Raw genomic sequence first — 13380 nt, 5'->3', positions numbered from 1 at the left:
CGATAACCGGGTATCGAGTGATCTGTGGGTCGGTTTTTGTTTTGTGGTACAATGCACACAGAAAGCTCGCGAGTCCTGACGCACAGCTCACAAGGAAAGAACTGACACTTTCTGATGACCCACTACCCACAATGCCCCCTCCTCCCGGGAATGCTGCAGAGACCCCCTTGTCCCCATCTGCAGGGGCATGAGAAGCAAGCAATGGTCTGGTTACCTGTCTTTGAGCAAATGCTCCCCAAGCAGCCTCAAGTGCCCGCACTGTGCTCGTCCCTGGACAGGTGTGAGTTCACTTTGCTCCCAGAGACCCTGATGGGTTACATGGTGTTATCAGCCCCGGTTTACAGCTGAACAAACAGGCTCAGAGGGGTCACCAAAGGCTATGAGACAAATAAGTGGCTAGGTCTCTGCAGCTAATAATTTACTCACAGCCACACAGCAAGACCACAGCAGTGAGAACCTGAGCGCAGATCTAACTCCAAAGGCCCTGCTTCAACCATTGCGTGATAATCATTCCATGACTGCTTTCTGAGATGACCCTGGCCTGGTGAGATGCCACGGCCATTTTTTTTAAGAGCGATAACATGGTCAGATAAAATTAAGAACACACATCCTAGAACAAATTAGGAGGGTGATCCATTTCACCAGAGCCTCCACGGTGCCCTGTAGAGTATTATAATCATGTACTGAGCCACCTACCTCCCCCAGTGTACTGCCCGTCCTGGTGCGCATGGACAGCGTCCCATCATCATTGGGTTCCTTCTGGTGCCCATGCACTCGGCAAATGCATGTTGAAGGTAGGGCCACGACCCATAGCTCACAGACATGCCACCAAGGCAAGGGAGGAACGAGAAGTTCCTGTACCCAGGCGCCTGGGTGGCTCAGTCGTTAAGCGTCTGCCTTCAGCTCAGGTCATGATTCCAGGGTCCTGGGATCGAGCCCCACATCGGGCTCCCTGCTCCTCAGAGAGCTTGCTTCTCCCTCTCCCTCTGCCCCCCCACTTGTGCTCTCTTTCTCACACTCTCTCTCTCAAATAAATAAATAAATAAATAAAAAGAAGTTCCTGCACCCAATTTTCAGTTTAAAATTCTTAATACGAACATGCCTGTCCCGTAAGTCTAGTAGAGTCCAGAAGGTGCTGGAATGCGTATGCTTACGAAGGGGGTGGCGCCGCACGACTCCGGTCTGCAGGACACCCAGGAGGCATGAGGAGCCCGCATCTGGCGGTGCCCTCCATGCTGTCTTGCCAGCTCTGAGCCAGCCCTCGTAGGACAGGCACAGCGATCCAGCGTCCAGGGATTCAGGTGAGGTTTTCAGAGACATACCCTAAGTGCCCTTCACCACATGCCACCCAGGACTTACCTTCCCGATACCCAGCTTTTCCACTACCTGACACCAGCTCCCTCCTGCATCTCCAGGGTCAGGAGAGACTCACAGGTGCCCCCTGACCTCCCCCAGCACTCCCCAGCCCAAGTCCTCATTATGATACAGGTCTATGTCCCCCCGCAAGGTTCATCGCTCCCTAGAGACGTCACATAGAGAATGAGAGCTGCCACCAAGCGCTGACCACGTGCCAGGCAACACACTAAGTGCTTCGTGCACATTACGACAGATGATCACACTAGCCTTTGACACAGGACTTATTTTCACCATTTTACAGATGAAGAAACTGAGGCTGAGAAAGGTTATGTTCTGGTTCAAGGTCATACTGTTCAAAATAAGAGGCTGGATGGGTGTCAGAACCAAGTCTGCTTGGTTTTCGTGCCTCTGCTCGCGACACCACCACACTGCACATTTCGCTCGTGGTGGACGAGGACATTCGTTCTTCTTAGGTTATGTTCCTCGGTGTTCGCGCTCAAATAACCGCTTTCCCATGACACGGAGCAGGCTCTCTACACAATCACATCCTTCAAGGACATGGCTCAAATTGCGCCTTACAGGGTTGTTTCACCAGTGGTTCTGATATTAAAAAATAGCATCTTACGACTGTAGATAATTCATCCAACTCCCTCAACCTCCTGATGAAGAAAGAAGGCTCAGAGAATCGGAGACTCACCAAGGGCACGGTCAGCTCCATCACTCCCATCTGTACGCCCGGAACTCAGGCCAAAGGGCTTTGCGTTCAGAGTAACCACTACTTATATTCTACCACATAAAATACTCCCGGTGTATTTTATCCCTTGATCCTCACACTCCCGTTACCTCTGAAACATCACAGACGGCAGAGATAAAATGAAGAAAGGTGCAGAGCCTGACCCAGGACAGGAAGCAAAGCAGGGACACATCCACCCTAGACCCAGGGCCCCTACCGCCTTTGTTTGACCCCCTAACCCTCACACCCGTTATCCTCCTCTGGGCAGAATGGGACTCACTGAACATAGACTGGGATCAGGACACAGGTTGTAAGTCAGTAACTCCCAGAAAAAAATTTTTTTTTCCTCAAATGCCTACACCACACAGAAGATCTGGCTACAGAATTTATGATTCCCAAGGCAACAGGGAAATCAACTGGAGGCATTTCAGGATATATTCTATGCATCTGAAAAGCAGCACTCCCTTCTCCCTAGCCAAAGGATTTTTGCACTAAATTAAGTGACTCTGCTCTGTCTTACGTGGTCAGTGTCTTCCACGGTCCTACGTAAAGAGGGAAAGTGTGAGTAAAGGCTAGACAGCACGGCAGGCCAGTAATTCAGTCCAGCAACACGCTTCCTCTGTAATCAACCCCTCTACTCTTGAAAGCAAACCTCTGACTCAGGTTGGGCAGCGGGTTCATTTATTTCAACAACATAAAAGAAATGGGCTTTTGTTTCTGGGACCCAAAAGCCACTTCAAAGGAATTTGATTCACCTGAGTGCCTAGATCACAGAATTTGAAAGCCAGAAGGGCCCATGGGGTCCAGTGCCTTTATTTCACATGGGAGGAAGCTGGGGCCCAGAGAAGGAAAGTGACCTACCTGCTGAAGTCACACGGGATTTGGTAAAAAGGCTGGAACCAGGAGCCGGGAGGCCTAACGGCCAGGCAGGAGTGTCCTGGTCTGCACGGAACGGTCTTCCTCACACGCCTCCTCCAGGGGCGAGCACGGAACGCCCAGGGTCCACCTGCAGTTTCTCAGGAAACCAAACCACTCTTTGAGAGCAAATCCTGCAAACAAGAAGAAATGCCTGCTATGACTGGCTCTGGGAAGACACAGTTCACTACCCAGAACTTGCTGCTGCTTGGTCAGAAAAGGGAAGGACAACGGTCCGCAGATTCACATCACTCCATGGGTCACAGGCACCGACTACACACATGGCCACGTCCACGTTCTCTGCAGTTGGCAAACTTCAGTGACGAGCGAGAGACCTAGTGCTGTCTGCGTCCTCAGTTCTAGTCAGTGTCACCAGACAGCACGAGGGCAGGGGGGCGTCTTTCCAACACCAAGTGTTCATCTGAGATCCCTCCCAGGTAGCTCTTCCTTTCGGGGTCCTAACCTAGTGCACAGAAACTAGACGTGGGTAACTTCCCTCACCTAGTCTCTGCTGAAAACAAGTACATGCTTCCCCCTTACTCCCCAGTGCCCCTGGCTCTCCTGCTCCCAGCCACACACCCCCAGCCCCAGGTGGTGCCCCGACCTGCCAGCCTCCACATGCCCTTCTCACTGTGTGATCCTCTGGGGTTCCTGCCTACTGTAGCCAGGGTTACCTCCTCTGCCAGCCAGCCCACCCGGATCACCTGGCTGACTCTCCTCCCTGCCCCTGCAATTGCTGCCAGTCCCCTAGAGTGGAGTGCATGTCTAGAGTGCAGTGGTCATTCCATCCACCCTGACCCCTCCTTCCCAGAATCTCTCTATGCCTCTACTCGGTCCCTCCTCATCTGCTGCTTCTTAGAAGGAGCCCAGCCTTTGCAGCCACACAAATCAGGCCCAAATCCCAGTTCTGAGTCTTCCTAGTTGTGTGAACCTTGGTTAAGTGAATAATTCCCCCAAATTATCTCATGCTTAAAATGAGATGCTGATTATGCATCTCAGTATTGTAATGAGGATTAAATGAGCTGCTCTACATACAGAGCCAAGTATTTCACAAATGGTAGCTATTATCATTATGATTAGCATATGCTCGTCTTACTAGAACTTCACTGTATGACTTGGGATCAATGAACACAGTAAGTGAACACTGCCCACACACTTCTTACCTTCTCAACTATGGCATCCTTAAATATCTGCCCCCCTCCCTTAAGAAAAGTCAGAAAACACTATTCTGTACAACTCTGTGCAAATACATTTGAAATTAGGTGAAATACATAATTTCACAGATAAGAATACAATATACCAAATTGTTTTAGAAAGCATACACAGATCGATTTTCCATAGAAGAAATAGAGAAAGTTGTCAAAGAATTAGCATCACAAATAAAAGCCCCAGGCCCAGATGGTTTTACAGGGGAATTCTACCAAACCTTAAACGCCAAACCTTACTACACAAATTCTTCCAGAGGGTAGATACACAAAGTTTTCAAATACTTTCTTTTTTTAGAAGTAAGTACAAAAGTGATGCCTAAACCTGATAGAGACCACACCCCCCCCCAAAAAACCCAAAGACTATTGTTACTTACAAATATCAATGCAAAAATCCCAAATAAAATATTAGCAAACAGAAATCAACACAATACATTAATAGCACACCATGACCAAAGGGGGTTCATTCCAGGAATGCAAGGATGACTCAACATTAGAAAATCTACTAATATAATTCATCGTATTAATAGATCTCATGAGAAGATCATGATTCTCTCCACAGATCATGAAAAAGCCTTCAACAAAATGCAGTACTCATTCCTGCTTTTTTAAAAAAGTCAATAAATGGGAATTGATATATACTTTCTCCACTTGATAAAATACATGTACTAACTACTATAGGCTGAATGTCTGCGTCCCCCCAAAATTGTTGATGTTGAAACCTAATGTCCAATGTGATGGTATCAGGAGGTGGGGCCTTTGGGAGATGATGAGGTCATGAGGGTGGAGCCTTCACAAAGGGTATTAGTGTCCTTGCCCCTTCCGCCTGTGAGGATGAAAAGTAGGCAGTCTACAACCCAGAAGAAGGCCTTCACCAGAACCCGTCCATGCTGGAACCCTGCTCTCAGACATCCAGCCTCCAGAACTGAGAGAAATAAATTTCTGTTCTTTACAAGCCACCCGATCTATGGTATTTCGCTATAGCAGCCCAAAAGGAATAAGACACAGAGACAAACAAAAACAAGAACAGCATCCTAGTCAGGGAGAAAGACTTCAGGCATTCCTGGTAAGGTCAGAGACAAGTCAAGGAGGCCCATTTGCTCCACTGTCTTTAACACTACATTGGAAGTGTTAGCCAATGCAATTAGAAACGAGTAGGCAATAAGAAACTTAAGGATGGAAAAGAAAAAATAAAATGATCTCTGTTTGCAGCTGATATGAAATTATACATAGAGAACCCAAGATAATCAATGATAAAACTACTATAAATAATTAAAAACTTGAATAAAGTAGTAGAATATGTAGAAACTACTGCTTTTCACATATTAATTTTTTATCAAACAATAAATACTAGAAAACAGAATGAAAAAGAGTATCTCATTTAAAAGCAATTAAAAAAAGGTAAAACACTTAAATTTAAAAAGAAATGTGCAAAACTTCCATACAGAAAACCTAAAATATTCCTGAAAGACAAAGAAGTAAATCTGAACAAATGGAAAAGTGTCCCTTGCCTATGGAGAGGACAACTTACCATCAGAAAGATGTCAATTGTCTCCACGTTCACAAATAAATTTAATATACCAGCGATATTTAAGAACAAGGAAGAGGGACTGGCCCTCTCCCCTATCAAAACATAATATAAAGTTTATATCATTAAAAAGGTGTGAGGGGCCCCGGGGTGGCTCAGCTAGTTGAGCATCTGACTCTTGATTTCGGCTCAGGTCATGATCTCAGGGTCCTGCGATGGAGTCCTGCATAAGGCTCTATGCTCAGCAGGGAGTCTGCTTGAGATTCTCTCTCTCTGCCCCTCCCCCAGCTCATGCTCATGCTCGCTCGCTCTCTCTCTCTCTCTAAAATAAATAAGTAAAATCTTCAAAAAAAAGTGTGATACTGGCACATAAATTCTCAGTTGGATCAATTCTACATAATAGTCAACAAACAGGCCTATATATTTCGACATGTGGCCTCTGATAAAGGCAGTGTCTCAAACCCAATGGGGAAGAGACAGACCTCTTAACTGGAGTTAGGACAACTGGTGGTCACTTGGGGAAAGAAGAAAGATAAATTTAAATACTTAACATCATACACCAGAAAAAACTCCAAAGATACTTGAGAATCAAGGTATTTTTAAAAAGTAAGACCATTCAAGTCCTCGAAGAAATAGAAGGTGAATTCTTCTATAACCCTGGTGGCGGAAAAGATTTCCTCCCTAAGACTCCAAATCAGACATCACAAGAGAACACGGGGCAGGGTGGACTGCACTGTGCAGCTCACGGCCGCCTCCCCCCCGCTCGGGGCTCCCTGCGGTGCGCCCACCGCCTGGCCTGCACACCTCTTTTCAAGCTGCCCATCTCCAGAGGCTCAGTCACTGCACATCTGGGGAGCTGATTTCACGAAAGCCCCCTCCTCCCACTCCCTCAGGACCACTGTGCTGGATTTGAGGGTCCAGTCAGGAAGCAGTTGCTAAACCACGGCTGGTCCCAGGACAAACCTGCTTCTCAGAAAACGCCCTTGTCCCCTACCTTCTTCTTTTCAGTGACTTTTCCTGATGTTGTATCAGAATCTTAACTAGCCTCTGCTTATTCTGCCAGACTCCTCTCTTTCCACTCCCATGTTGTATTTCACACTGCAGCAAACGGCGTGCTTTCGCACACGCATCAGGCTCGCTGGAGCCCGTGGACCGCGGCGCGCACGGCTGCCCTCGGTGGTGGGCCTCATCCCTGCATGACCGGCTTGCTCTCCCACTGCCACACCTCTTACCTGGCTGCCTCTTACGAGCCCGCCCTGGGAGGCAGCTCCGTCCCCACCAGGCGGGCCTGCCTCCATCACAGCCCCTGGCTTCTGCTGGAATTACTGGTAAATTTGTCTGTCCACTCCAGCAGGCAGCCAGCATCTGAAGTCAGGGACTGTTGCCTCCTCTCTGTGCCTAGCGCACCCAGCAGAGCGCCTGACGTGGGAGCCAGGACCCAACGGACACGCGCAGTGTGTTTGGTGAATTCATTCACTCATTTGTTTCTACGTCTCCATAACAGACAAAATTCCTGAGATTTGTTTGGAAGAGAAAGTTGCAGAGAAAAATACCCCGGATTGTCCTCATAGCAACCATGTCTTCTGTGATATTCTTAGAACACGCACATCAAAAGTGGCAAAAGAAGGATTCTGACAAGGTCACTGTCTCGGACAGGTTGATCACCGTCTGGTCGGGGCCCTTCTCTGTCAGCAGAAACACCGAGGAGACTATCTGGGGGTGCGCTCAGGACAGACAGAACTCATGTGGCACTGGAGCAAAGGAGCTGATACTCAAGCACAGCGCTTGCATATTTTCCCTTATAGGGTTACAGTGAGGACTCTTCATGCAGACTCTTGCAAATATTTCCACAGGCCCCTGCAGATCATCTAAATGGGCTGCCGCAAGGTTGGGCTGAGAGATCTCAGGAAAAGCAGCATAGCTTTAGACGCTGTCTGGTTGGAAAGTTCCCCTCAGCTAGACCACATCTAAAATTCCTCAGAACTCAGATGACCGGGAGTTGAATGACCGGATGGAGGGCTTTGAGCACAAGCCACCAAACTCCTTTGACTCCCAGTGCCCTGTCTACACCGCAGGGATAATAACAGTTATGTGCCTCGCAAGACTGCTGGAGATCCAAAGAAGGCTATAAATAAAAGCCTGGGATTTTAGGGGCATTCCATTAAGGCTAGTTCAATTTGACTCTGAAAAGTTAAAGTAAATAAGGTTTCTACTTGTCACTCTCGCATCTGGACCCCTGACAGTGATGGTTAGTTCTAGCACTGACTGAAAATTGGATCTTTGAAAGATTTATCAATATCCCAGAGGAAAGCCTGCATTTCTACAAGAGTATGCATATATATGCACGTTCTAAGTCCTGAGAATCTTCCTTTCTGGATTATAGAGAGCAAAAAGCCCCCAAAGGAATTATTGTAAAAATCTACAGATCATATTCCTTCCGACAATCATCATGATTCACAAAAATCAGATTAATACATGGATAGAAAAAGCAAGCCCTAAAGGAAAGATCCTTCTATTATTTCATAGAAAGCAAAAGAAGGACAAAACCTAGATCAGGCAATGTCTTTTATAATCATAATGATATATGTAACCTGACTTCCGGGTTCCTGAAGCCTCATTCCTAAGTTGGGAGGAGAGACTACGGATAAAAATCAAGCTGGTTGCAAAGAAAGCTTTCAGTATCCTGTTGAGAGCACAGTATTTCTATTCTATTTACGCCAGTTCATTTAATTCAGGAGTAAGTTGTGAAACACCAACTCTGCTCAAGACACTAGCCAAAACTGAAAGCAAGCCCGACTTCCAAGGGTTCATGATCTAGAGCAGCAGATAAACATTTGTCTGTGGAAGGGAGAGTCGCTGAAGGTTTTCAGAAAAGGTGGCATTGGTGGGTCCTTGTCTCTGCAAAGGTGATTCGGACAGTGGCATTCAGGAGGACCTGGCGTAAATGGGGCTGGTGCAGGAAGAGGCACGCTGGGCAGGGGAATGGAAGAATGACAGCCGCAGCAGGATGGAAAAGGAAAACGCAAATCTGTGTGCTGTTCACCGGACTGGATTTTAAATATTTACAAAAAACAACCTCGGTGCCCAGTACTTGGGTACCTAAGTGTGGGATATACAATACTAAGTAAAACAAACATGATCTCTTACACTCAAGTTAGAGAGACAAACAGTTCGCACGTTAAAAAAAAAAAAAAAAAAAAAAACAGCCAGAAAAGAGGATGGATACTATGAATGAAGCATCTAGCCAACCATTTTATGTCAAATTTTCTAGCTCCAAATCCCTACTTCATTTCTAAGGTCCTTTGCCCTTAAGAATGGTTCTATGTAACTGGAATCTGAAGTTTTGAAAAAGAAAAAAAAAAAAAGAATGGTTCTGTCTTCACAATGGTCAGAAGATGGAAGCCACCCAAGTGTCCATCGATGGATGAACAGATAAACAAAGTGTGGTCCATTCATACAACAGAATACTATTCAGCCTTAAAAAGGAACGAGACCCTGACACACACTAGAACATGGGTGACACTATGCTAAGTGAAGTGAGCCGGTGACCGAAGGACAAATACTGTAGAATTCCACTTAGACGAAGTCTTCAGGGAAGTCAGATCCATAGACACAGGGTGCACACGGGGGAGCCAGGGGCTGGGGGACAGATAGAAGGTGAGTTAGTGTTCAATGGGTGCAGAGTTTCAGTTTGGGAAGATGGGAAAGTTCTGGAGATGGAGGGTGGTGATGTACAACAGTGTGAATGTGCTTAATGCCACCGAATTCTATCCTTAAAAATGGTTAAAATGGTAAATTTTATCGCAATTTTTAATTTGTTGAGGTGCAATATTATATATGTTATATATATAATATTTAATAATATTGTATTAGTTTCAGGTATATCACACAATTTATAAATGAATGAATCAACGAGTAAGAATGGCTCCATGTCCCCCGCTCATAAAGCACCCGAGCGCCCCTGAGCGGAGTGTAGCGTGTCCAGCAGCGAACCCTTGTGAGTGAGGCCCCAGCATCCTCACAGATGCCCCACCTTCCACACCCTGCCTCTCTGTGTTTCTGGGCCGCCCGGTCCAGCTACTGTTCCTTCTTTTCAGAACATTCCCATGTTCCTGCCTCCAACTTGGCTCATGTGTTCTGAAATAGGCCTGACCTGGTGCTCAACTTCTCTGCCAACCAAGATTTCTGTGGGTAAAACCAAGTGCCACGGGGCGCCTGGGTGGCTCAGTTGGTTGAGCGACTGCCTTCGGCTCAGGTCATGATCCTGGAGTCCCTGGATCGAGGCCCGCATCGGGCTCCCTGCTCGGCGGGGGGTTTGCTTCTCCCTCTGACCCTCCCCCCTCTCATGTGCTCTCTCTCATTCTCTCTCTCTCAAATAAATAAATAAAATCTTTAAAAAAAAAAACAAAAAAAAACCAAGTGCCACCCCTCTCTGCAAACCCTTCCCAGACCAACTCAGGGGAGGTTGGATGCCCTGGTCTGGCTATTCCTCTGCCAGTTTTTCTACAAAATCATCAGCTTCTCACTAGCAATGAACAATTGAAAAGTGAAAGAACAAGAAAAACTAGTTCCATGTATAATGGCATTAAAATACATGAAATACCCACCGAGTTTAACAAAATATGTGAAAGATCTATACACTGACACCTATGAAATGTTGCTGAGAAAATGTAATGAAGACCCAAATAAAAGGAGAGATACCATATTCACAGATTGGAAGATTCTGTACTGTTAATATAGTCATTGTCCTTCCAAATTATTCTAGAGACTCAACACAATCCCATTCAAGATCCCAGCAGTGTTTCTGTGAAAAGAAAAAAAAAAAAAGGCTGATTTTAAAATATATGAAAATGAAACAAACAAGAATAGACGCACGGGGAGAGAAAAAGCAATGTTGGGGGACCTCACCGAGCTTTAAGACTTACTACAAGGCTACAACAACCAACCCCATGTGGTACTGGCATTAGGATGGACAGTGAAACAGAGCAGAGTCTAGAAATAAGCCCACACAAATGGCCAACTGGGTTTTGACAAAGATGCCAAGGCACCTCAATGCGGAAAGAAGAGTCTTTAGAACAAAGGGTGCTGAGCAAGTGGGTAGGGGAAAAAGTGAACTTGACCCCCTGCATCACACCATATACAAAAATGAACTCAAATGGATCAGAGACCTGAATATAAAAAGACCATAAAACATCTAGAAGAAAATGTGGGAGCAATTATTTGTGACTTTGGAGTAGCCCAAGATTTCCTAGGATAGCACAAACTACTAACATAAAATTTAAAAATTAATAAATTGGACTTTTTGAAAGAACTCACTAGGAAAATATTTACAATACACACATTTGACAAAGCACTTACGCCTATATGTTGAATACTGAGAATGTACAAATGACGCAACCAAAACACCAAGCAACGGAGTCAGACGTTTCATACACAGGAAAAGACAAATGGCCAAGACACACATAAAGACGTGCTGGTATCATTAGTCGTCAGGGCCAAGCAGGTCGAAATCACGGCGAGATACACCTCTACCGGCAGCACAGTGACCAGAGATTTCTAAGGCTGATAACATCAAGCTCTGACAAAATGCAAGCAAGCAGGGCCCTCCGACCTTCCCGGGGGAGCCTCCATGGCACCAGACACCTGGAACAGTCGGACAGTTTCTTGTAAAGTGAAATGTACATTTACCACGGTCCAGTAATTCCACTCCCCGGTATTTACCAGGAGAAATCACTGCATGTGTCCACACATACACATTAGCAGCTTCACTCATACCAGCCAGGAACGGCACGCAGCCTAAATGACCATTAGCAAATAGGGGGATATGCAAATTATGATGTATTCACACAACGGAATACTTCATCGCAATAAAAAGAAACAAACCATCCACACGCGTAACCTGTGAAAGAAGCATGGAAAGGCACACCGTATGATCCCATTTTTATGAAATTCCAGAACCAGCAAAGCTGATGTATAGTGACAGAGGGCAGATGGGTGGTTGTCCCGGTCTGAGCGGGCAATGACATGTCCTGTTGGATTCGCAGGACTCGGACTCTGGGGGTTGAAGCTGACCACGTTAGAGGCAGACAGTTCAAGGTCTGGGGGAAAACCCTACCTAGTCAAGACGAAGTCAAGCTAAACAGGAGACATTCTGTATATTATATCTGATAAGGCCAGGCAAATGTAATTTTGAGAAAATCTAGGTAAATGGGATTTTAAAAAAAGATTTTGCCGCATAACAACAGACGGAGTAAGAGCATTGGACTGGCTTGGCATGTCAAGGGCTAATTCTGCTCTTATAAGGAAGAAAGAAGGTTCCTAAATCACAGGCACAGAGAATCAGAAGGCTCCGGGGAATGAGTTCTCTTCATTACCATAAAGCTGCACTGCATCTTTATTCATGAATGGCTGCTTCTTCTAATCAAAGGAAGGAATAAAAACAAACAAAAGGGGAAAGAAAGGCGGACTGAACTTGTAAACTGGGTCTCATTCAAACAACCATGGGCTACTGCTGAAGCCAACGGAGGTGGGAGGGGCTCAGAGCCCACATGGCAGGACAGGACAGGAGCAGCCTGCACCCAAACCAGCTCCGCCTTCTCCCAAGGGGGACAGGATCCGGCTGAAGTACAAAGCCCTGCAGCGGGCCAGGTCAAGGCTCCGTGAAAAGCACCGCAGGGCTGGCTGACCCGCCTCTCCACCAAGCGCGGAAGGCCGCCCGGCTGGGGAGGGAGGGCCAGGCCAGGTGCAGGGGGCCGGGCGCCCGCCTCCCACGCCGGCTGCTGCCTCCTCACCGGGCCCTAGGGAGCGGAGCCCACCCTCTCCGGGCACATCTGTCTTCCTGCTCACTGAGCTCTCTCTCCAGGAGGGAGGCTTCTAAAGTCGAGGCAATCTAGAGCAGTCTAATATCTAGTACTAGGGTTTCACGAATGCAGACCCTGGAGCTCAGGGAGGAACAGGGACCTTCGGACCAAGGCCACAGAAAGGACTAAGAGGCAAGTCTGGGTGCCCGGAAGGTGCTTTCTCTGGCCCGACCCTGCCTCTAAAACCCTCGGGGACGGTGCTAATTCAGGGCACGAGGGAGGCCCTGGCACCATCTCTGAATGGAGAAGCATCACTTTAAAAAAACACCAAGGCCTCTCAACACAGAATGAAAGATGAGCCAGCAGCCTGCGCGGCGGCCCCCAGCTGCCGGGTGGGAGAGCTGAAGGCTCTGCAGATGTCCAGTCACTGCTGGGACAGCAGCTTTGCGGGGGAGGAAGCAGTAAGAGATGCCAGAGTGGGAAAGCTGCTCACAGACTCCACACTCCCCGAGAAGAGGGGGGAAGGGGATGGGGGGGCAGAGGGAGAGGGAGGCCCGTTAAACGCCACCTCTCACACTTCCAGCCACATTATATTCACCCCTGCAGCCACTACTTTATATGAATTAAAAGGCCTAAGCTAACTAAGTCATCTGAGACGGCGGCTTGGGGTCGGCGGATGGGGGTAGGCAGGGCCCTCAGACTTCAGACTTGCCCCATGGGCAAAGCTTGCTCACCTCCGACAATCTTGGAAGTGGCCCTCCCCACGTTTGAGCTTTTCCTGGCCTTGGTTCTGAAGCCCCACAAAGACATTTCAGGTAGCTCCCGCGGCCGAGCCAGATAGCC

At 47.3% G+C, this 13380-nt stretch overlaps 1 protein-coding gene across 4 annotated transcripts in view; it reads right to left on the bottom strand.

The window, feature by feature from the left end:
- The window catches only part of AFAP1 (actin filament associated protein 1), a 141043-nt gene that overhangs the window by 84894 nt on the left and 42769 nt on the right, over positions 1 to 13380 (bottom strand). For 3 of the 4 annotated variants that reach the window (XM_078068343.1, XM_078068346.1, XM_078068344.1), the window contains exon 3: positions 2951 to 3138. The exons of the other annotated variant lie outside the window; for it this stretch is intronic. The gene's annotated coding sequence lies outside the window, so the exon portion shown is untranslated. The remainder of the gene's footprint in view (positions 1 to 2950; positions 3139 to 13380) is intronic. 4 annotated transcript variants of the gene reach the window in all.

The sequence above is a fragment of the Halichoerus grypus genome, chromosome 3 (genome assembly GCF_964656455.1).
Source record: "Halichoerus grypus chromosome 3, mHalGry1.hap1.1, whole genome shotgun sequence".
Classification (NCBI taxonomy): Eukaryota; Metazoa; Chordata; class Mammalia; order Carnivora; family Phocidae; genus Halichoerus; species Halichoerus grypus.
Note: the sequence above shows the minus strand (reverse complement) of the source record. Positions and strands in the feature narration are given on the sequence as shown.